The sequence below is a fragment of the Corvus kubaryi genome, unplaced genomic scaffold (assembly GCF_017639235.1).
Source record: "Corvus kubaryi isolate FWS band 111438036 unplaced genomic scaffold, C.kubaryi_AGA036_p1.0 37398, whole genome shotgun sequence".
NCBI lineage: Eukaryota > Metazoa > Chordata > Aves > Passeriformes > Corvidae > Corvus > Corvus kubaryi.
In genome coordinates, this window is record NW_024581137.1 from 48,001,704 (window position 1) to 48,026,756 (window position 25,053).

The 25,053-nt window shown below is 37.5% G+C and overlaps 1 long non-coding RNA gene across 1 annotated transcript in view; it reads left to right on the forward strand.

The window, feature by feature from the left end:
• The window catches only part of LOC121671794, a 31,714-nt gene that overhangs the window by 5,680 nt on the left and 981 nt on the right, over positions 1–25,053 (forward strand). The window contains exon 2 of the long non-coding RNA XR_006018610.1: positions 18,273–18,324. This is a non-coding gene — a long non-coding RNA (uncharacterized LOC121671794). The remainder of the gene's footprint in view (positions 1–18,272; positions 18,325–25,053) is intronic.

Below are 25,053 nucleotides of genomic sequence, written 5' to 3' on the forward strand. Positions count from 1 at the left end.
CCTAAATATATTAATCTTCTGAAAAAAAAATGAATTTATGTCATAAAAAAAGGAATTCCAATTCTTCCAACTTTTTTGCTCATCTAATGCCAGTACCATTTTTCATATTTTTTATTATATATTTCACCATGGCTTCTTAGCAGGGAGCATTCTCATGTCAGCTGCTTTTATGAAGTATTCTGTTTCACTGACACTTACTCTCCCATCTCAGATCAATTGAGAGTATGAGTAACTTAAAATATTGACAATGAACTAAGATATTGGGATGTACTATCAACGTTTTTCTTATAGCTGGTTTCAGTAATTTTCCTCAGAAGAATGTAAATAGTCTACCTGAACATAAAATGTCACCTGACTGACATTTTCAAGTTCAGAGGAAAATAAATGTTCCTCTCTTTAACAGCAAAATATGAAATCTGAGATGTACTTTCTACTGCATTGCTTTCCTGTAAAATAACTAGAATCATGTTAAACCAAGCTTGAGATTCCCACCTCAACTAATTGTGAATATACTTTGAGTTTGTAAATATATTCTTTTAGAAGTAGGTTGACTGGGCAGTCTCCGAGCTTTGAATTTTAACTCACCTTGGTTACGGATAAATTCTGGTATTTTACGTGACCTAGTCACCTAGATGATCAGATCAGAGGCATGGTAAGGATGTTCCACAGCTTCCTGTCACAGTGCTAACCCACGTTTCCCTCTGAAAGAAACCATCAGCAATGACAAGGACATGTGATTGAGTCTTAGTCTGTCAGGGAAAGACTAAGCAAAAACTTCAGTATTTGAGGAGATTGGGCATACCTATTGCCTGTTCTTGGATGGAATTTTTTGCATGCTTAAAGGCAGGTGTTCAAATATTTTGTTGATCTGGCAACTGCAGCTAATCATTTTCTGGAATTATCTTCCAAGTTTCCTGAATGACAACCAATAGAGAAATATTTTTTCTGTCACTAGTTTCTGCTAGTGAAGGTTTTCTTCTTTCTTTGCCACAGCTATCTGCTGAACATTTTGTGAAAATAATGCCTAGTTTCTAAATGTTCATACTTTATTCCATTCATTACAGACATTCCAAAATAAAATTCTGGAACTGAAGAGCACTGTTTCGTGGTTTCCATTTCCAAGTTTCTGAGCAGTTCTGTAGCATATTCTTTTGTATGTTCAAAACTAGGCTATCAAAATATAATGCCAATTTAAGCCACAACCATTATTTATATTAGTAGTGAAGGAGGGAAAACATAGTGGTAAATTAATCTTTGTGCAGCAAAGAACTCCTTTAAAAAGGTTTTCAGCATGCATAGTAATGAACTATTGCTATCTCTCTGCAACAGACATCTTTAAATAACTATGTCTAAAGTTGTTTAAAATCCTTTTCCTAGAATTTCAGTTTCAGTAATGCAAGGAAGACTGATTCCTCACTTATAACGCTGATCAACACAAGCCTCCTTTTTTATCTTCTGCTTAATATAGGGAACTCATGAATCAGCTATGACTTTTACATGCCTTCCCTCTGACCTTCCCACAGATAATCATAATAACACTGGGCTGCCGAGAATCAATCAGTTTTCATAAAGGCAGCAGCCTTCAGATTAATCTCATATTATTAATTCTGCAAGTTAAAAAGACAAGCAGAAAGACAAGATGGCTCTCAGTGCTATTTACTTCCCTAAAAATATTTCCTGTGGATAATAAACAAACAAATTTCCAATCTGGTGAAGCTGTAAATTTGCAGCCTTCACGAAAATTAATTTAAATGGATGTGACTGTGAGGTTGGGATTGTAAAGATTAGGGAGACTCCTGTAGTTATAATTGCCTGTTCAGTTCATCTGCTGCTCTGTCACTCAAGAGTGGCACAGCTGCATTAACAACTCTAATCATAATCTAATTCTCAGATCAAATTCCCATCTTCAATATATCCTTTAATAAAGCTTCCATACCCCATCTTTTAGCCTTAATTATTGCTTCCTGTCTCCCCTGACAACCAAATTAAAAGGTACATGCAGCACTTCTACAATAAAAAAAATAGCACAGATACAACAACTGTACTGCAAATTCACACTAACCTTGTGAAGGTTGGATGGCTTGTGATAACTAGATTTTTTACTGATAGTGCAAGCACTAGAAGATAAGAAATACAATTTTATAATCATGTATTGATTTTTCTTTTTTCCTGCTAATATGGAAAATTACCTGGGCCAGTTTTTAGATTAGCAAAGCGAGAAAAGACAATTTTAAAGGAAAACTGTCTAGATCCCAACATGTAAACTGTTTTAATTCTTAAACTTGGAGCTCTTGACATGTCAGTTGTTGACAGTAGACACTGTACTAGTTAAAGCTAAATCCCATTCAGGAACTGAGATGCCAAGTCAGCAAGATATTTAATCACAAAATCCTTTTGGCATGTTGTTAATGTCAAGACAATAAAACTGCTAACATGTTTAAAGTTAGTAAATATCAAAGTACTTTTTGAGCAGGAGACCCTGACTGATTCAGTGCCTTGTCCATGCAGGATTCTGTTTTGTCTGTTGTACTCTGCAAATGAGGATTTCAATAGGAGAGCTAAACTGTCATCTATGCAAATGTAACAAGATGGCACATCCACATTTCTGAGGCAGAAATATATTTCCCTGAAAGTTTAATAATAGAGTAATGAGATCATGGGTAAATTGGGAAAATGATTAAAAATAACATGGCTGGACATCTATGGGCAACAAAAGAGAAGACAATTTTCAGCATCCATAAGGAGAAAAAGTTAATCAAATATCAAAATATTTCAGCTAAGGTAGGCAGGTTTTAAATAAAAGAGCACACTATGGTTTGAGGTGGTTTAAAAATGTAGCCCTGGATTTCAAGGGCAGTAAGAAAAGTCTTCAGGAAATGGTTTCATAGATAAGAGAGACCTGCAAGAATGCCAAAACTTTAAACATGGCAGATTTTAATTATCCTGATACTGGTATTGATTTGGATAAGAACTGTTTCAGGGCTAAAGAGACAAATGTGTTTGAGAAAGTAGCAAAGGATTTATTTTCCAAGCAATGTGCTGACCAGTTTTAGTGTCTTGGGGCTATCTTAGAAGTGTATGGATCTTGAATAAACCAGGACATTGGGGACAATTTAGTGTAGGCAATGAATCTGAAACAGAAAGTTCAGAAGAATGAAAAGGGTTTATCATTGAAAAGGATACAGAGTAAAGAACTCTGATCCAGAAAGGAATGTGTTTAGTCATTCTCACTTAGGATATCTAAAAGTGAGAAATGAAAAGTGTTGTGTAATATTTTAGCTCAGTTCTGAAAATGAAGAGATTTTTTCCTGCACCTAGATTTCTGTTGTCACATACCAAGTTTAAACAATTATGTGAGACACTCCAATATTTAAAATTCCTTTTGTACTGGATCAAACATTTCTGGTAGTCTTGAAGACTCCCATCAGTTTTGCCACTGGTGAAATTTTTGACTTCTCACTAAACAAAAAAACCTCTCTTTTTCCTATGTCTGCATCTTTTGAGACCTGAAGGATGATGCTACTGAAATGCACTTAAAGAAGAAAACACATCAGACAGATGTAGATACATTACTTTTAAACATTAAACAAAATAAACATAACATAAAATTAATAACTTTAATTTCTTTTGTATTTGGTGGTTTTATGATCCCTGAGATCTTGCCAGACCTGAAGCTGTCATGCTGTACCAGGGTCAGTAATTGTCAAAGGTCTTTTACAAACCTTTCTAAAATCCTAAGCCCACTCCTTCCATAACATTTATTTGATGGCAGTAATTATCATACAGTTTCTTCGATCCTTTTAATGTATTTATCTTTACAAGACTTTGTGGATGCAGGACTGTGTTACTATTCCCACCTTTTGTTTTGAAAACGGAAACAAACAAAAAAAGGAGATGTGATTCATCTCCACTTGTCAAGAAGAGGCACAGTTTAAGAGGAATCTATAAAGTCTCTTAATGGTCAGAGAGCAGCTGCCTTCAGAGGGCAACTCCAATTACGACACAATAGCACTTGAGGTGAGCCATTGGAGAGAGCTCTAGAGTCCCCTGGTGTTGGAACACTTTTGTATTCCAGCATTGGATCCAGTGTTCCAGAGCTAAGCAATAGCAACCTGTGCAACCCACTGTGATCCCATCAGTAAGTGCTAGTGTCATCCCAGGAGTGAGAGCTACACTGTCCCTTTTCACTGCTTGGAAACCTTAATCAGGGTGGGATGGGGAAGGGAGAACAGGGGCTTTTCTGAACACTGAAGAATTATACCTTATAATTTTTCCTGTAAAAGCAAATCCTAATATTTTTGTCCTTAATGTGGTTCAGTTGGAACTCTGTGTATTCATAAAAACAAAGAAGAATTAGCTGAAGACCAAGGTCAGAACAGTAAGGGGACTTTCTTTCGGCTCAGTATCAGATTTTTCCTTCTGCCAATCAGAGCTTGAATTTAAAGAAATTTCCCAATCTGAGAGATTGATATCCTTAAAACAAAATACTGGCTATTCTGACATGAAAGGCTAAACATATTTTTTCTTCTTTTAGATAAATTCTTTGGCTCAGAGAAATACTTAGAGCTAAAACTTCCTTTGAAATCAGCTTTACATTTTGCTGAAACAACATTTTTTAAAGAAACATATAAGTGTCTGAATAACTCCTTAAAAGCTCTGCTCTACAAATTTGATATTAAAGCTACACTTATAACTACAGGAACTATTGGATGCTTCAAAAGTTGAGGGCAAAGAGGTATCGTTCAGTACCCAGAATGCAAAAGGCTTATCTGTGCTACCCACATTTCTTGTGTTTGCAAAATCAGAGTACAAATTCTGTGAGAAAAGTCTTTTATCAAGGTTTCTGACACTCATTGTTCTGTTGTTTTTCTTTATTGCTCTTTTTCCTTGGGATTTTTACTCAGGAATGGTACCAGAGCATATTTATTCACAAACGTATAAGGGTTTGGCTCTGGGAGAACTAAAGAATGTCTATAGTATTCTTATACCTATTAGGACAGACAGACATCCTTCCTGGCTTCAGTTCCTTCCTGATCTTTCTCAGCCTCCAGTTAAAATTGCAAAAGATGTTTCCCTGTTAGTCACAGCAGGTGAAGTCACACCAGGTAGCACAAGTTTTGAACAACTATACCAATATAGACAGTGAGGTAAGCTCTATGTAAAATTTCAAATGCAAATAATCGATCAATTTATATTTTATCACTCACCCTCAAGGGTTATTGATCTAAGAAAAGAGGGAAAGCACGTATTTATTTTGACAAACTCTCACTACCTACATGTCTATCCATAAGCACAGAAATAAAGAAAATAACAGTATTTTCCACTCTGTATCCTTTAAGAAGACTTTGGAGTTAATAACTAAAAGATACCTGTAGAGAGCTTCGGCGCTTCTGAACATATCCACATGAACACGTTTGTAGGCCTAGAGCATCTTACTGATAGAAACTATCAGTATGCATATCTTGCATGCAGGCAAGGCATGGGGCAATCAAACAGCTCTTCAGTCTATGTTCAGCACAGTCTACACTCTTTCCCAGATCCAGTGCCCCCTCTGTGTCTGGAAAACTTCATACTCTAGAAGCTGCATACATATTGCTGAGCCTGTAATTCCTGTCTTTCTTTAAACTTAACATTTCCCTATTAGCAATGATCACTCTGAGTGTCCTATTAACATTATACTTCACAAAGGAAAAAGTGTTAACAAAGATAAAGAAACTTGCTAAGAGGTTTAAGAAAATAAGTTATACCGCTTCAGCTTTGATTTTGCTATTTATTTTCTCTGCTTCCATTAAGCAACATCTATACATTTCTTTCTTATTTCCCTGCTTTTTGCATTTTTATGTTACTTATAAAATGAAGCAGAGTTCAGAGCCACAGATTAGAGACAGGTTTGGTTTTTTCCTGCTGTCTTCTGGTTGTACATTTGCCCTGCTTCAGGTGGGTGGAGGGCAAGTGTTCCTACATAAACTGACTTAAGCTTAGCTTCCTTATAGTTTAGCTATTCTCCCGAAAGACTATAGGTATCAACCCAGTGTTCCTCAGATTGAAAATATCTGTGTAAATTTCAAAGCCCTCTAAAGTATTACACAAATTACCGGAGAACTAATTTGTGTTTCAGTCAGAGAAAAGTCCTCCTTTTTTAAGTTGTTCCTGTGTATCCATGGATGTGAGTGCTTGATAAGCTCCTGCTAGGAATCCTCACCCACCTGGCCAAGCCAGAACCCTCGTAACAGGAGCTAGAGCCCAGGAAAGGTCGTGATCAGTGACTGGTCACTGGAGGGCCATGGCAAGCACCTCTCAGTACAACATCTGGCAGCCTGGCTGAGGTGTGGAACCAGGTACCTGAGCCCATGTATTTAAGTAAGGCAAATGACTTCATCCACTCAATGGACATTTTCAAATGATGAATTTGTCAACGCCTTTAGAAAAGAATCACATTAAAAAAAAAAAAATGAAAGGACCATGTGAGAAGGTGTGAGACCAAGGATTCATGATCTGTAAGATTTAAAGCATCTCAGAAGCCAGTTTTAAATGACCCAGGTAACAGCAAGTGACCCCTCACTAAGTTCCCATATAGTTATTTTTCTTTGCTCATTTTATTTTTAAAATATTTCATGCTTCCTTTGTTTTGTTTGTGGAGGTAATTTATTCCTCTAGTCTCCTCTTGATCTCTCCTATGTTTCATGCTCTTTTTGCAATGAGTTGTCCCCATTGGTGCATCCACAGCTAATTGCATATTTTTTTTATTCAATTAGAGCTAATTTTTGCCTGTGAAAAAGGCTTTCTTCTAGCATGAACTGCATCCAAAGGAAAATAAACTACTTGTCTTCAGGTGCTATTATTATAGAACATATGTTTTGCATTGCAACAGGGTTTATTTACATTTCCCTGATACTTTGAATGTCCTGATGATAGATCAATAAAAGGATGTCCTCCTGCACCTGATTATTTCTGTTTTGATAACAATACCTATATTTTACTTCTCTGCACTTGAAAAAGCATTGTTTGCATTCATGTTCTTGTAGGCAGGTATATTCAATAGCTGCCTGGTAGTTCCATAAGCCTATGGTAAAATATGATACTCTTTCTTTTTGAACTTAAAACCTTGTCCTCTTTATTCTGTCATTTTCAATAAACCACCCATAGTCTGCCTTGTTTGCCAGTGAATGTGAATGTGTGGTTCAATTACAGGAGCTGATGCTCTGAAGGTTAAATCACTTCACTGCATCTCTTCTCCTCTGTGCAAGGAAAGACTTTGAGTAACCAAGTCTTTCACATTAACAATGATACTCTATGTTGAGTATAACATCTTGGAATGAAAAAGAGCATTTAGATTTCCCTATTTAATCTTTTTAGCATTATAATGTTAAGGTTTCATAATTTTTTCAAACACACATAGCCACAATTATTACTTTAGAGAATAATCCCATGTCTACAGCCTTGATTCCCTGAGTTTACAAATGAGTGTTATGCTTAAAATGGTTTCCATGCTGAGGTGTGAAAGGTGGCATTTTCTTATAATAGTATTTACTATTCTCACTACTAGTTTCTGAATGTGAATGAATATTATCCCTTTAAATAATTCTTTACAGAGCTCTCTTTTTCCCCTATATTTTGTATCAGAAAATTTGGCAAAGGAAGTTCATTCAGGAATTAATAGGTCTACAATCACCAACCCTATTGTAGCAGCCTAATTCTTTTTAGATTATACAAAACAGTTTTTGACACCTCTTTTACTTCACAGTCCTTCAGTGTAAAACACAAACAAAAGCTATAATTGTAGATGCACATTTATGCCTTAATGAGGTCCTATTCCATGACTATGTCATGCCATGTATATTTCTAAAGCATCGCTCAAATGAGGAGAAGCATGTGAAAGTAATTTTGCTTGTAATTTTGGGCAGTACACAAATGTAATGATTGTGAGCTGTATTCCATTTTTCATGCATTCAGATTTGTACTTTTTGCACAGACAATCTCAAGTAGCAATTCTCAGAACTCTTTACTCATCCTTGGCTTTTTATCTAACTTCTTTTCACCTGTGACAATTGTTTCCTGTGTGGATATTAGTAATGGAAATAAACCTCTCTTTCACTGACTTGAGCTTTGTCCCAGCACATAGGAGGTTAGCAATACTATCTTACTCAGTTTCTGCAAGCTGCTTTTGAAAACTGTGGTCTGCCCCACATATTTGTCAGTTCTGCCTAGTGTTTCTTTTAAATGTCTAATTTTTTCATAATAAGTCAGGCTATTTCTTTCTTTTGTCTTCTCTGCATTTTCAAGATCAAAATACCTATTGTGTTTCTATTTTTTCCACTTTATTGTGTTTCATATAATAGGTATGAAATGAGGGGTTTTTTCTCTAATTAATGTATTGCTTACATTTTCTTTGTTCAACTCCTTGTTATATTTTTAGCTGTCATTAACATGGGTCACAGAGAGACCTCCTGAAAAAAACCCAGTACAATTTGATAAAAGCTCATGCTGATATTCAGACACCCTTGACTTCAGGAGAGAAAGACGTAACAGCAAAAACCAAAAAATGGTTAATTACATTTGTCTCTTGATTTGTTTGGAAGCAGAGCAGTCTTAATTTCTAAGGGTAATGCAATGGGGCTGATGGGACTTAGTGTCTCTGACAGCTATAGAACCTTTGGAGAAAAAAGTGCCTTCAGGACATCAGGGCTGAGAATGTCTCTCTTGGAAAAATCCACGTGTCTTTTGACCACCCACAACAAAAGCAGGTCTACCATGCACATAGTGACCAGGATGAATTTGCCTTTCCATGTAGCTCAGAGCTGAAAACCATTCCCACAGCTGTTGTGTATCTTCCTACCCTTTTCCCCCCATGACTCCTTGTTGGCCACAAAAAACTGTATTTGCAGGACTTCACATCATGAACTGGTGTAAAAGATTTTCCAAAGATTGAGGAAATGGCCTTGTTGAAGACTTAGTTCCTTTTCTTTCTATTTCAAAGGGACCTTTAGTTTTGCTGTTCAACAACCTGAGACAGGAGTGCAGGACCCAGACTTGGAATTTCATAATTACGTTCCTAGCATAAATCAGCTAAAGAAAACTGTGTTATTGCCTTACAGAAATGCAGCATAGGGCAAGACAGATGAAACTGAGTTTGAACAATAGATTCAATGCAGCAGATTTAGTGTAAATCATGTGCAAAGGTTAAGGAGTTTGGCTTGTTTTCTCCCTTGAAGAAAAAGGAAACTTTGAGATGAATGGAAAACAATTTTGAATCTATCAGAAGGATTGATAAAACTACTAACATCACTTACTTATGAATACTGGGATAAGGGATTCAAATAAAAACTGGGGGACACAATCTACTAATTTCAAACTTTTTCATAAATAGTGTAAGTACTTCTACCGCACATGAAATAAATGACCTGATCGGAAGAAGAACTAAGTCCGTAATACCCTTTTCCCCCTGACTTCTGTGCACTTTGTAGTCAAGTCCTTAGCTGCCAGAAAGGCAATATCTCTGAAGAGCAGCAGTAAATTATAAAGACATTTCTCACCTTATTCCAGGTATGCCATGTATTTACATTTCTCATTTTAAGATCATGTTGCAATCTTTCCTGTACCGCTAGGGTAAGAACATAAAAAATGGATCAGAAATGGACTGACAGCTCCTTGGATTCTGCATATATTTGGGACAATTGCAGAATGACCTCAGCTCTGAATTAGCACATGATCTGGAAGATATCTGAAGGTATAAAATTGCAGAATACTTAATTCTTAGGGAAATCATAGAGTAGATTCTAGATTTTCACATCATTTAGTGCTTCATCCCATAATTAGACTGACTGCAGAGGTGTTATTTAAATCAATAAAATGCTCTATAGCAAGAGAATGAACAGTGCAACAGTACCATTTAATATGAGATCATGCTGCTGTTCAGATAACCCTTAACTTCACCAAAGAAAAGACTTAATAGTAAAAAAGCAAACTTATATCTCATTTGTGTAATAAATAAAGGGCACTGTGAAGGATACCCCCAGGCACAATCTTTCTGCCCATTATTTAAATGTTATAAATTCAGATTTTTCTTCAAAATAAATTTTCCTTAATTTTTGTCCCTCTTCTGCTTATTTTTTCTCTCTTAAGGAAGAATGGAAGAGCTGCTGATGGCCCAGATTTCATGACAATCTACCAAATTCACATACAAATAAGACAAAAAATATATAAAATTCAGCAAGTTCCACTCTCAACTTTCTAAGAGATATACTACAAATAAAAACAAGAAAAATTTATTTGGGGTAAAGGAAAATGCTTCAGCAGTATCCTTCTTATTTTTCTCTCAAAGTAGATTCTTTTGAGTGTACAGTGGACACAGCTGTATCAAAGTTTGAAGCTCTACCTGTATTATTTCATTAGTCATTGCAAGATTTAGAGCTTCTCTGTACAACACAAGCCATGTGTGTTGCCATATGCAAAACCGAAGTTACAGAATTGTGTTGTTATTTGCTTACCTTACAGTTATTTCCAAAATCCACAACCATAGTCTTTGTCTGTGGCTTGATGAGATCCAGAGCTTTTCTTGCCTTGTAAGGAAGTATAGCTTGAAGGGGAAATAAAGGCTCATAGCATCAAACACTGCCAGGAATCCAGCACCACTAGTTTTAAGAGGAAAATGTTCCTGACAAATAATGGAAGTACTTAGCTGCTGATACCTTGGAGGAAAATGGGGCTCCTGAGGGTTGGCTGAGCTGTCTGACCTGCTAGGCAAGCTTTTTCTGAGTAGAGCCATGTACCTTGGCTGCAGGACTGATGTCCTGATGTCTGTGGCTATGTTCATGGGAGGGTGATGAATTGGAAGGGAACCAAAGCCCCCCCTCCACTGTTTATCTGCAAGCCAAGCCCCTGTCCTCAAGATCGCAGCCAAGAGTTCTGTAGTTCTGTCATCTAAAGAGATGACACAATAACTGTTTATTTCTCTAGTATTTTAAATTTGGGGGCTGGCGGTTTTGGTTGTTTGTTGTTTTTTGGGGTTTTTTTGGGGGGGGGGGATTTGGTGGTTTTGGTGTTGCTGTTTTTTGTTTTCTGTAAGCAGAACCTTTTTTTTTAGACTGGAGAATATTTCTTCTCCTTCTGGAGAAAACGAGACATAAATGGTTTTAAGGTAATGCTGCCAACATTTATGGATATCCTGTAGCTCCCAGAATATTACCCACCGTGTTCTTAATGTCACTTGTACAAACATACTACCCACATGAGTACATTTTCAGTAGTGTAAATCAATTTAGAAACTCACTGTGCATTTATGTAAAGGCCAGTTCATATAGGAGGAGCTGTAAACACTTGTCTCAGTTTCATCACAGCACAACGGCTTTGTTCCCTAGGATGCTCATTTTCCTTAGGCCTTCCACATAATACTGAACAAGTGAAAATACTGTCAGTATGTGGTTGCCTTGCCCTTTCCTGGAACTGTCAGATTTGTACTTCAGTAGCAGTCAACAGGGTATTATTGTCTTCAAGTAAAGGAAAAATCAAATCTGTTTGACACTGCAAGATATGACCCACTGCTTTAATTAGCATTTTTTGCAGACTAGAATCAGAAATTATAGCAAATACTCAAGAGGTACACTTTCTCCATTTCATTGCAAGTACAAATAAAAGTCAGTTTTCATGCTATTTGAAAATTAACTAAGCAATTTTGCTTGTATGGTGTTGCAGAAATTTGTAAACTAATATGATCACTTTAACTTGCTTTCCAAATGGAAGCAAAAAAAACTAGCTTTCTGAAATCTATAAACTAAATGGAATGAAAAAGCATAACTTTATGTAGATCCTGTCAAGATAAACCCAGAACACAAAAATATTAATAACTCAGGGAATTCTAAACATAGCCATGAGAGCAGAGATGATATGAGTAGGACACACCACGTTATCATCTCTCTGCTCTCCTTAAGACATCAAATAGAACTCATTTATTATATATCCCATCATAACACAAATTTGAGAAGTTGTTAACCTGCTTGCTGGTGGCCTTCTGTTGAAATGCTCCGCTGAACTGGTCCACTTGCTGCCCTTAAACAGGCACCTGAATCCTTATTCAGCTGCAACTTCTCGGTTATTATCTCAAATGCTGTGGGAAGGTGTGGAGAAGTGTCATTGCTTTGTCTCAGCAGAGAGGGTGGAGAGGTTATACTGTCTTTTTTCTCTTTGTGTTTAATTTAAGCTAAAGTAATAAACCTTGCCAGGATCCCTTTATTCAATATTCCAATTCTGCCTATTAAAAATACATCTTCAGACAGGAAACTATTTCCCAAAAAACAAATTAAAGAAAGTGTAATGATTCTGATCTTGTGATGATGTAGCCTTTAGTGGGTGAGCAAACTAATTGCACCACCCTGATCATGTTTTTCTTGTAGGCAGGTGGGGGACATTTCCCATATCCATCAACCTCCTTCTTCAATATTGTCTTTGTTCATGTTCTGCCATGTAAAATATGTTTTCTATTCTGGGGTGGGGTATTGTGACATGCTGCAAAATATTGTCAATCCAAAGAAAGGGATAAATTCTGGGTTAGTGGATATTGCATCCCACTGAGGTAGCATCAATTAAAGGCACAAATTATTTATATTTTTTTAATAATGGCTTTAGTATCTTGTCAGCCTGGTATTTTCTGAGAAAAGATGGTTTTAGTCCTCAAAATGAGGTTGCTGTTCTTATTATCTCTAAATATTTGTATAAGTAGAATTATTCAGAGCAAGAGGTACCAGTAACTGCTGATTTTGCCTATCCCCTTGTATTTTTTTACAGTTTGCATGATTGTTTACAGGAAGTCCCTGCTGAGATCCTTCACATCTTTCACATTTTTAGTGACTAGTTATAAAGTACTCTTTTCCTTATGGTGACTGAAATTTTCTAAACATTAACTACTAAATCTAAGATGCTTTTCACCATTAGAGACAGCTTCAAAACTACAGCCTGTAGTTTTAGTCTTTTTGATTTTGTAAAATGCTGTTTGGAATTGAGAAAAAGCTATTTCATAATGGCCACAATGATTTGAGGTGAAAAACCTCAAGAATTCAAAATCAAGATATGCATACCTGCTTTTAACATATATGAAAAGATAATTGCAGCACCTGATATGTCCATAATTCCTAATAGATCTTCCAACAAGGAATTTTAGCAGGTTCTTAGCTGTAAAATGGCACAGGAAAGTTTTTCCTATGCTATTTATTGAAAAATGGATTTGTCTTAACATATTTTGAGACGGAACAAAAAGCTAAGATTACAAGTGTTTGAATTTATTTGAATAATCAAGAATCATTTTAAAAAACTTTTTTTGCTACTTATTGTAGGAGAGTTTGAGTCACTGAGATTTCCTTATAAAATAGCTAATATTTTGAGATTTTTTATGTATTTTACTTTGAGAAGAACAGTAAACTTTTTTTCCGTTAGCAATAATAATGACTGTTGAGTAACACTACCCATGCCTTCAATCACACTGGCCTGGGGAATCCAAAATACATTTTAGAGGTATTTATTTCCAAACTTCTACTTTCTAGTTTCTGCAATGCCCGAGCCAGGCCTTTGCTGTAAACTGACACAACTCTAGTTGTAACTCTGTAAACACACACAACTCTGTGTGTGCCTTTCCGCCAACTGGTGACACACACTGTGTTTATTTTTATCTATTTTAAGCCAGCTCTTGGAGCAAGACTATAAATATTGCAAACTGAGGAAGCAGTACCACATTCTGCATAAACATATACACACACATGAACTTCAGACATTAAACTTTTATGCCTCCAAAAATCATTCTGAAGTCTCTTATCAGGTTTTCTGGATGTTTCCACCACCAAATTAGCACAGTGGCTGTGGCTGGCAGCCACTCTCCCACAGAGTAAAGTGTCACCCTATGTCACTGCCCGTGCAGCAGGGCATACTGAGCGCTCCTCCAGTGAGCTGGATGATGAACTGGAAATGCCATTTCAGATAAGCATCCAAAAGTTCCAGATGCAGGCTTAGCCTGGGAGCAGGTGGCTGTTCCAGTATAAGACTGGAGCAGGTGCAGGTGGCTGTGGGTAAAGGTGAGTGTCAGGGAGCTGCTTGGAGATGTGGTCCCTGAGGAAAAGGACCTCACCCCAGCTGACAGCAGCCCTGTCCCACAGCGTGTGAGGAAAGCAAGCATGGGAGCACCCCTGGAGCATTGTTTAGAATTGTCTTGTCCTGTTACTCCTCCTTCACCAACACAGTGATAGGCATCTTGATAGGGTGTTAATATTCACACCTAAGAAACAGCCATATAGAGGAGATGGACAGCCTTGTAAAAACCTACATTGGTCAGACCTGATAAAAGGAGTCAGGGAGGTGTCTCATTGCAGGTGTTGCTGCAATGAAAATCAGGCTAATTTGTAGGTTCCAGCTAGAGGAGGTCCTTGCAAAGCCAGTGGTCTTGGTAGCCACATAAGTGGATGTTCTGCCACTGTTCTATGCAGAAAAACCCAAGAGGACAGAGGCCTGGATATCTTTCTTACTCCTTGGATAATGATCAAGCAGCAGTAAAGCAACAGAGTCTGGGAGTTTCAACTGACAACAGACTATTTATAAATGAATGGCATAAGGGGTCAAAGAAAGATAAAACTCACTCTCGGGAGCAGAAGGTGTAGGGGGTAACTATTCTGTTCTACTTAGCCACTGAAACATTATGCCTACTTTTGGGAAGAAAACTTTAACAAAAACTGTAGAAAAAATTTTCAGAATCCAGGATCAGGGAGAAAAAAAAAATAAAGAAAATATTATTTTAATTGCTAGAAATAGAGAATACAGGAAGAGAAGGGAGATTTAAAAATGCTTCTAAGAGAGACTGAAACTACAGTCTCTTGCTATGTGTAATATTTGTCTAGAAATTTTTGTGGATTCTGTTGATCTCCACCCATAATAATGATTAGACAGTAAACATCAAATAAGAGGCATTTTTAATATACTATTTTCATATTAAATTCCATAAAATCTAGGATTTTTAGCCATAAGGCTTGGTCTTTCATAGAGCTTGATTTTAGACTTACATAATTTACGGAGATTGCAAATTAAAATTATTTTAATTTTTTCACTTTATATTAAATCTGAATAGTCTATATTTTCTCTTTCTTTTCTCTCTTCTTCTTCTTCCTCTTCTTCCTGTTTTGTATTTGGGGGTTTTTGGGGGGGGGAGAGGGAGGGGGACTGTGGGGTTGTTTTTGGCCGAATCAACTCTGTTTAGAATTTATCAATTTTCCAGGAAGACAAGCTTGCTTCATTGACTGTGTAGATAAAAATACCAGAATAAGCAGTTTTATAAAATACTAGAAATAATTTTAAATTGATTGTCTAATCTTTTACATCAAAATTAAGGAAAAACCTTATTTTAAACTACAGAAAATCAGTAACACCTGTAAAGCCCCAGCAATTTATAACATCTATTTCCTACAATGCCTGAGATTGTTTACTTCCCAGGTTTACTGATAAAACCAGCCAAAGCAGGCTGTTTTGTTCAGTTCCTAACATATGTGATCTGGCTAAACCTGACCTGTGCATTTAAGTTGCTTTTACTTTTGAGGACTTATTTGTGCTAATATATGCCTCATTTCTTAATATCTCATTTGAATACTTTTACATAAACCAGAAGTTTTACTAAGCTATCTGATCTTAAAGTAAAATGCAGCTCCCTGAATATTGCATCTAGAGCCATTTGACACTAGCTCAGGTTCTGAGATATGCATCGAGCTCTGCTGCATGTGCTACTGTAGTTAAATACAGAAGAGTTGCAGCTGGAATCATTCCTCTCTGGGGAGGTGGAACAGCAGGAAAACCCTGAACGCCAATTCCCAGTTGTTTTGTAGCAGAGCCAGCACACAGGGAATCAGCTGAAGGTTTAGTTGCCAAAATCTTATTAGTCCTGCTTGAAATTGTCTGGACTGACCACTTTGTAGGACATTGCTTTGAAGAAGGCATGATAATACAAAAATATTACAGGTTTTTAGTGTTTTCCAGGTCTTTATTTTAGCAAACAATTTAAAGAAGTGTAAACAAAAGAAGTTTTCAGCAACTCTTTGTGAAGAATTTCTAAATCATTCACAACATCTCCTAACAAGCTCTCCAAGCACCTTCACCCTGAAGCAAGCACACAAAAATGCAGCCCAGATTTTCCATTTGAAAAACGATTGGAAGACAGTAACAATCAATTGCAGTCTGAACTTCAGGCATTGCTACCAGTCCCCCTAATTAACAAGAGGCATCACTCCTGACCTGCTGTCACATGAAAATTCAGAATACAGTACAAAATCCCCAATAAACTGTTTCTATCAGTGGAAGAAACAGAGAAGGGGGAGCAGAGCTGAGCTGGGGGTAGACATGGGAAGAATTGTTAATTCTATGTTGAGAGTTAAAGATCATTTTATTTACTGCCAGGTATGTAACATCTTTACACTCCTTCTGTTGACTGGTGTTTTCACCACAAAAAATGCCACTGCCCTCCCTCTACCATGCTGCAAGGCTCAGGAATGCTGTCACATGAGAATCTCTTGTTTGCAGTTTCCCTGTCTGGCAGCTGTTAAAAGAAATTTATAGATTACACATCTGTAGTGGTTTGGTCCAAAATACTCATTGCTGTTTACCTTCTGTGAGATAAGAATTAGGAGAAAAGCAAAGCAGGCACCAAACTTGAAAGAATATAAAGAAGTTTATTAATAGACCTAAAAGAGGGAAAAAGGAAAAAAAATAAAATCATACTACACCTTCAGAACTCTTCTCCTCCCCCCCAAGCCTTTCTGAAATTATAACAGGTACTCTGATACATCATAGCTTTACAACAGAATTTCAGCTTTAAGCATCTCCTCTTTCTCTTCCCTCAGGTTTTCAGCTCTTCACAGCACTAAAAGGGTTAATCTCACCCAGGCCTTGCAGCTGGAATTTCGCTTATCGCTGTTGGTAACATGATCTTTGCCAGACAGTGGTACCACTTCAGCTGAATCTTGGCTGCAATGGAGAGGGGGAACCGGGCCACTCCGTCTGCACATAGCAACATAGCAGGGCTGGGGGGGGGAGGGGGGTTCCGCAGGTGGAACAGGGCCCATCGGCTCCAGGATGGCCGTGGCCCGGCCCAGCCTGGCCTGAGCAGGGCCTGGGCCAGGCCTGCTGTCCCCTGCACGGGGCCCGCAGCCACCTGTCCCAGCGCCGGAAATGAGAGAGAGCTCTGCCCGGGGTTTGTCTATTCTTAAGTGTGGATCACAGACGCGTTCAGAATTTAAGTGGCTTAAAAAATTGTCCATATTCAAACTGGCCAGCTGATAGGTTCTGTCAGGTCATAGAGGAGCTGTAAGCACCCCTTTGCAAGAACATCACTTCTGGGACTATGCTTTGCTAACCCATGACAACATCTTTGGCAAAAATTGATTTTAATAGTAGGTAATGTGTTTCTTTCCTGTTACATGTGTTTTCATGCTGAAAGCCATTGTTTATTACTGAAAACAGAAGGTTTTTTACTCCATACACTACGTTCTGAATTATAATTTCACAGCCTACATTTTTTTGCCAGAATCAGAGAAATAATTAAAATTACATACATAATTTGCAGCAAAATCATATATGGTCTGCACTTAGGTCTCCAAAAGAATTTACATAAGGAAAAGGAAGTACTGGTAAATCATCTTACTGGAGCACCTGGATGTCCTGTGTACAACCAGGACCCATTACAGTCAGCAGTACACACCCACATACTGTAGGAGGTGATTTTCAAACAACAGAGATTACATTATGCATGAACAGGACCAACAACGTTCAAAAATTATGGCTTTCCACTATGGTCATACTGAAATCTTTCTGCAACAGATTTTGATTTATGTAGAGAGAATTCTAACCAGAGTTACATGATGTTTGGCCCAAAAAAAACTGATATTGTCTGTTGTCTTCTTTAAAAAGACAACTGAAAAGTTAAGAAAACTTGATAACAATGAGAGGAAAATAAATGAAACTTTCATGAATTACAATGACAACATGTGTTCTCATTTCTCAGCCGTCCATTCTGCACAATGTTCTTTGCTTTGGAGAAAATTGCATTAAAATGAAAGAACTACTTGTTCCCGTAACAGTATCTTGATATATTGCAGTAAAAAATACCATTACTTTTCTACTTAGCAGGAGCAGCCATCAGAACATTATAGGTGTTGTTCTTGTTGGCCGAGTATAATCTTAACGTGATATGTTTAGTCTCTCTCAGAGGGAAGAAATATGTGCAATTCACTGATCTGTCAGTAATTGTTTTTCAGGTACCTATATCCTGTTCCCCAGAGCACATCTGTCTCCAAGAGTTCTTTAATTGTAAGTAAACTTCATTCTTTCCTTCCCGCCCCAAAATATCAGTTGTCACTGGATTAAGAAAACACACAGTCTTCCTCAAAATATTAAGCTTTTCAGCATCAAGTACAAAAAAATCGCAACATAAAATAGAATATTTACACTCTGAAACAATTCTAATGTAGTATTTTGCCCTATTAAGCAATCTTGGACTTTGATGGGAGGATCTCCAATGGTGGCAAGTAGGGCACCCAATGATTCTGTGCCTTTGTGCACATCTCAAATCTATCAAAGCATTTTTTATAAGAAATACCTGTTTTCAAGGGCCAGGTCATCTTTACTGATGATCATCGCTGAGCCCTCCCACATTATTGCACAGCATGGGGTACAGGAAAGGTGACAGGAGTTAGCCAGTCTAGCAAAACCTAGGAAAAGTGTCTAGCAGGCAAGTAAAATTGTACCTGTAAAGTGAATGATCAGGCAGTACACATGGTTCAGATTACCCAGAATGTTCTTGGATTTCCAAGTAAAAAGATTTAAACAACTATAAAATCAAGGGAATAAATAAACCGTCAGATTAGGGATTGCAGCCCTAAATTTTGCAAATTTAAAAGGACAGTGACCATATAGTTACAGTGAGATCAATGGGCAGAATAGTTGGGGTAAACTGATTTACTTAGAAGTGATTAGACATGCTGATTACTGTGGATCATAGAATAATGGAATCTTTTTAGGTTGGAAAAGACCTTTAACACCCAAAATGTTAACCCAGCACTGACAAGCCCACAACTAAACCATGTTCTTAAGAGCCACATCTACAAGTGTTTTAAATACCTCCAGGGATGGCAGCTCAACCACTTCCCTGGGCAGCCTGTTCCAGTGCATGACAACCCTTTCAGCAAAAAAAATTTTCCTAATATACAATTGAAACATCCCTGGCATGACTTGAAACCATTTCCTCAAGTCTTGTTACTTGTGAACAGGAACTATCTGAGACACTTTTTGTCCCAAGATCTTGTTTTCACCTTTGGCACTTATCCTGTGATTAGACACCACCCCCCTGAGCAAAAGGATACTCTGCAGCTCCCTGCAAAGGTCTCACACTCACAGTGGCATCCCAAAGGTGAAGAACACATCATCTATAGAAATGACTAGAAAATGTTACATTTTCTCTGTTGGATATTTGTAAATTGTTATTTTCTGAAGTTCATAACTCATCCAAATATGATTCTCATGAAAATATTCTCATGAAACACTCATAGAGGTCTAACAGAGGTTTCCTCTGGTTTTTTGTATCCATCTTCTCAGGCAAATCACTGAGCATTTCTGTCACCCATTCTCTGAAGTGACTGTATTATTTTTGCTAAAACTAATATGAATTTTTTCAGGCAAAACCTGAAGACATCTAGCACTGAACTATTCTGAAAAAAAGCATTAAATTGTAATAATTATAAGCACCTAAATCAGGGCCTAATAAGGGCAATTTGGGGCCTTCTTATGTGACACCTTTAATATATAATAACTCCAGGAAGAATTAAAGAAAAAAAAAAAGCAGAGAGAGATCTTAAGTGATCTTAAGAAGAAAAGGAGCTAGGAAAGAAAAAAAACAATTTTGAAGAACATTTTGAAATTTGAATTAAAACACATTTTAATGACGGTTCCCATCCTTCATCAACTGATTTCCCTGGTCTTGAAGTAGGTGTTTTTATTCACTGCTAAATTTTAAAAATTAAATTAATTTAAAAAAAAAACCCTGAAACTACAAGGTTATTATTCTTCCTCAATATAACAAACAATGCAGAATTCCATAAATAAATGAAAATATTTGAATTCTGGGCACAAAAGAAGTGCAAAAAAAATGCCATGAAGCTGCATTTTAATTTGTCCCTTCTTTGTCTAGGGAGAACCTTTCAAGGTCCTTTGCAATTAGAAAAGCTTTGAACTCTTTTGTTGAGGGAGAGGAAATAAAAAAAAAGAAAAGAATTACCTCAGCAGCACTTTGAAAAGACTGTGTAATGCATTTGAGTTGAAGAAGGACTTATCTTGAAACATCACTCCAGATCCACATCTTTGGATCTAGTTACCATTTAATGGACAAAGAATTAATTGACTTGCCATCATAGCATGAGAAAAGACTAGTTCTGCTCTTCAAATGCTTTCAGTCTGATCTTGAGGAAGTTATTTAAGGGAGCATCCAAATGTGATTTAGGTGTCTCAACACCTATGAGGGCAAAAGGACCAAATATTGAAAGGTGAATGAATTACTAGTGAAGCAGATAGTTGCTTTCTAGGAGTTAGGGATGAAAAGAAGTCCTGAAAAGCAGAAACCTCACAAGATTCCTCTCAGCATTGTTTGATATCAACACATTATTATAAAATTTTATGCTAGTAGCAAAAGGGAAAAAAACGCCCAAATTGTGCAAAGATTTGGAAAACAAATATATTGCTACTCTTTTTAAAATGTGTCTCTTACAGTGTAAAAAATAATGAATACATAGAAGTGGAGCAGATGGTTAAATCCAATTGAAAATTATACTTAAAATTAGAGATTTACTTAATTATCAGGGGCCTATATTGGCCCAGAGTACAGCAGTGATTTAAGTCCATGATGACAACCTGTCCCCAGCCCTGCTGTGTGTTTCCTGGAGCACCAAAGCAAACATGCAGAGCCACAGCCACATCCTTGGAGCCAACAGGAGCCTGGGGCCAGCTCTGCTCAGCCCATGCTGGGCTGGGTTGGGCAAACTCTGCCCATCCATCTCAGGGAATGAAAAACTCAAGAGTGCCAACAAAGGAGTGGGTTAAGAGGAGCATTAAGAATAAAGATGCATATCTCGGTCTGAGAACACTGGAGAGGTACAATGTAATCCCTCGAGCTCTGCTTTTCCCCTCCTTTCAGAGGTGCTTTTATAGGGTTGGTGTAGTTTTGAGGAGTGAAATAGGCAAGTCTGATTTGCATATCACTATTTATCACCACAGATCCTCTGCAGAAAGTTAGAAAAACCCTGAGAAGCCCTAGGGATGTCAGTTCTCAGCCACAGAAAGCCCCTAAATGCTGTACAGAAGTCCATTACATGCAGAAATATCAAATGTATTTTTTTCAAAGGTTCCAGTTTTTGTTACTGTCACTGCATGTGGTGGATTAAATGTAGCTGCACATGAGGTGCCCACCAACCCACCTGTACCCTCCTCAGTTGGACAGGGGAGAGAAAATGTAGTGAAAGGTTCATGGGTCAAGAAAAGGACAAGACAATATCACTTACTAATTATCATCATGGGTAAAACAGACCTGACTTGGGGAAAATAAAGTTATTACCAATCAAATCAAATCAAAGTAGGGTAAAGAGAAACTCCAAAACTTTAAGGACCTTCCCCCCACTCCTTCCTTCCTCCCTGGCTTAACATCACTCCCGAATTCTGTCCTTCCTCCCCACCAGCAGCACTGGGAGATGGGGAGTGGGATCCCTCCCATGACAGACAGTTCTCCATGAACTTCTCCAGCGTGAGTCCTTCCCACAGGCTGCAGTTCTTCATTAACTGCTCCAGTGTGGGTCCCTTCCATGGGGCCACCAGTTCTGCCAGCAAACCTGCTCCATCGTGGGCTCCATGCGGCCACAGGTCTTGCTGGGAGCCTGCTCCAGTGCAGGATTTCCATGGGATCACAGCCTCCTTTGGGAATCCCTCTGCTCCCACATGGGATCCTACACTGGCTGCACGTGGGTCTTTCTATAAATATTTGAGAAAAACCACATGTAAGTGTTTTTTGTGTGCTAAATGAAATCACTGTGCAATAGACCTAGCTTAAACCTTAAGACAATTTTTGGCAAAACATAAAATTTCAGAGTTTCTAGTTTCTGTGCCACATTTTGACACTTCAGTACAAAATTAGAATTTTTTTCATGTAAGTTTTCAATGGAAAAATGAATTATTACTGGTATATTTTAACATAGACATTAACAGGAGGTTCTTCAGAAAGCCTTTGTGATATATTAGGCTCAGAGCTAAGAAAGTGGTTAAAATCAGGACCATAGAAGAGCCAGCAGGATGACATTGCCTTGTCTGCAATGTGTACTTGAAACCTTTTCAAGACTGCTTTTTCTCTCTGGTATATGCATTCAGAAAATGCATGCATCTCATGATATATGCATCCACCTAGAACAATGAGTTTAAGAGATTTTCAGTCTCTCATGTGGGGTCTGGTGACTCCTGCTAGACTAACATGAGAAAAACCCCCAACATTTAAACAATCAGTTGCACTGTGATGCTTATGTTACGTCATCAAATTAAATAAATTACTTTTCTTTCAGAGAGGTAATACCAATAAATAGTTTACAAAGTGGACGCTTTGAATCAACTCACAAGAGTTTAGATATGCACCATTTAAATCCCTACTTTCAAGTTCTATATCCTTCCCAGGCTTCTAAAGGACCATTTATTGAATCAAATAGCTGTGGAAAAACAAGTATCTTCTAAATAATGCAAAATACCAAACACATGGTGAATAATTCTCTTCATAAGAAGCAAGATTGATTTTACCTTTGATTATCTGTGCTATACAGAAATACTTTTTCCAATTAAGGTTAAAATGTTAATGTTACAGAGTCAACAACTTGACAAAATAGCACATTAATCAGGAAGTATAAACTCATTGGAATTCTACATACTATGCTTAGGGAGCTATTTCTGGAATGCCAGACAAGTGGTGAGATACAGAGACATGCTCTGGAGTACTGATCAGCCAGGCCTTTCAAACCATAACATGGGGATTGCACCAATAGCATATTGTTTACCAAGGTACTGAAATATTCAGTCTCTCACCTCTTATTTTCTTCAGGAAAAATTAGGAGCCTGAACAGTTCAAATGATTTCTAGAAAAATGTTACATTCCATAAAATATTCTCTTTAAAGGCAGCTGAATATATCTATTGTAACAATACTACCACAATCAGCTCTTAACTATAAGGATGTGCTCCCTCTCCTGGCACCCAGTGCTGCAGGGACCTTGCTGCACTACCTGCTGGGACCATTGTCACCACTTCATCCTGCTGGGACTGTTATTACCACTTTGTCCATAACAGGTAGGCAAAGTTAGTAAAGCTGCTTGGACCCTGCTGTGACTGAATCTGGTTTAGCTTGGACACTTAGCTTGGCTAAAGGAAGTACAGGAGCTTAGAGCAGCATCCCCTTCCTGAAAGAGCTCAGAAACAGGAAGCAAGTAGGTAAATAAGAAGGTGGGAGCAAGGGATGGCCTCTGTCCCTGGGGGTTTTGTGCTTGGTTTAGTGATGAATTCCCAACCTGAATTGTCCGTGCTTTATTCCTCTGAAAATCAGACCACAGACACATAGAGGTTTATAGGTCCCATAGTTGTGGTTCTTATGTTCCAGACTGGAGGCAAGTTACAGTTTTCTAGACAGCAAAACTGTAAAACAGATGAGCTATTGCAAAAGCAACTTGCCAAAAACATTCCCTTCGTCTGAGATTTAATTGTTGGCTCCCATCAAAGTGATGGACATTTTCAAAAGACTATGATAACTTCAGGGTGTTTTGTCTTCGCATTCCCACACATCAAACTCAAAATAAGATGCTGGAGTAATGTTTGAATAACATGCTGTTAAGTCTATAGGATTATGATCCCATAATGATGAGTGAGACATGAAAATATATACAAGAAGATAATGCTGGCTGTAATGAAGAAGGGTATCACGTATAAATATCAAGAAAGAACAGTTTCATAAAAATGAAAAAATTACTTGATAATTTTGTTATTGGACAAGGAATAGCAATCTTCTCTGGCTTTATACTGATCACAGTGAAGCAAATGAAAAAAGTAATACAGAAAATAAAGTAATTATAAAAAATATTTTTCAGGTAAAATAATAACTTGGAACATTATCAAGAATATGGTTGTAGTTACTTTCCTAATTTTTTTACCTTGCAAAAAGGATATGTATTCTCTCACTGTATAACCAGAAATAAGAAGATATAATGAAAAGAAAAATTATGGTTATTAATTTCACTTTGGAAACCTTTTTTCTTTATCTCAGAGTGTAGCTACACAAGGGCAATTCATAATTTGGCCTCTGGCAGAAAAATACTCAAAATGAATAAATAGAAACATCTCGTGATACCTGCAGTGGTAATAACCTTGCTAAGAATGCCTCAGAGAATGACAAAGAGGAGATCACAACTCCATTTGTGACAGTGAGGCAGTATTTGAAGTGCTATCTACACCCTATCACTCATATTTCAGATTTCAGCACGTGTGGCATTCTTGTATCAGCTCATCTAAATATTGAACTAAACTCTGCTCACTGCTACCTAAGCAGTCCTTTTAAAATCAGTGGGATTTTATGGGCTTAACTACAATAATTAGATTAGTACACCAAAGAGGAAAACAACCTTTTTACATCATATTAACCAGGACCCTGCCTGATACAAATTTTAACTTAAAAAAACTCCCACAACATAGCACGTGATGGAAAGACTCACAGTTTTGAGGAAATTGTCTGTGAGAAATTGAGAACAGCAAACATGTCAGTAGGATCCTGGACAATCTCTATGTTTCAAAGAATAGTCATGAGAAATAGTGTTACCATCCATGATCCACTGCAAATGCTGGAGTGAACTTGTGAAGGTCCATCCTTTCCCCACACACATCATGCTTCAGACTTAACACATCTGGAGGAGTTGTTTTAGCAATGAAAGCCAAGCTTAGCACCACTGCAGTTCCTTCTGCACACGGCTAAAGTTAC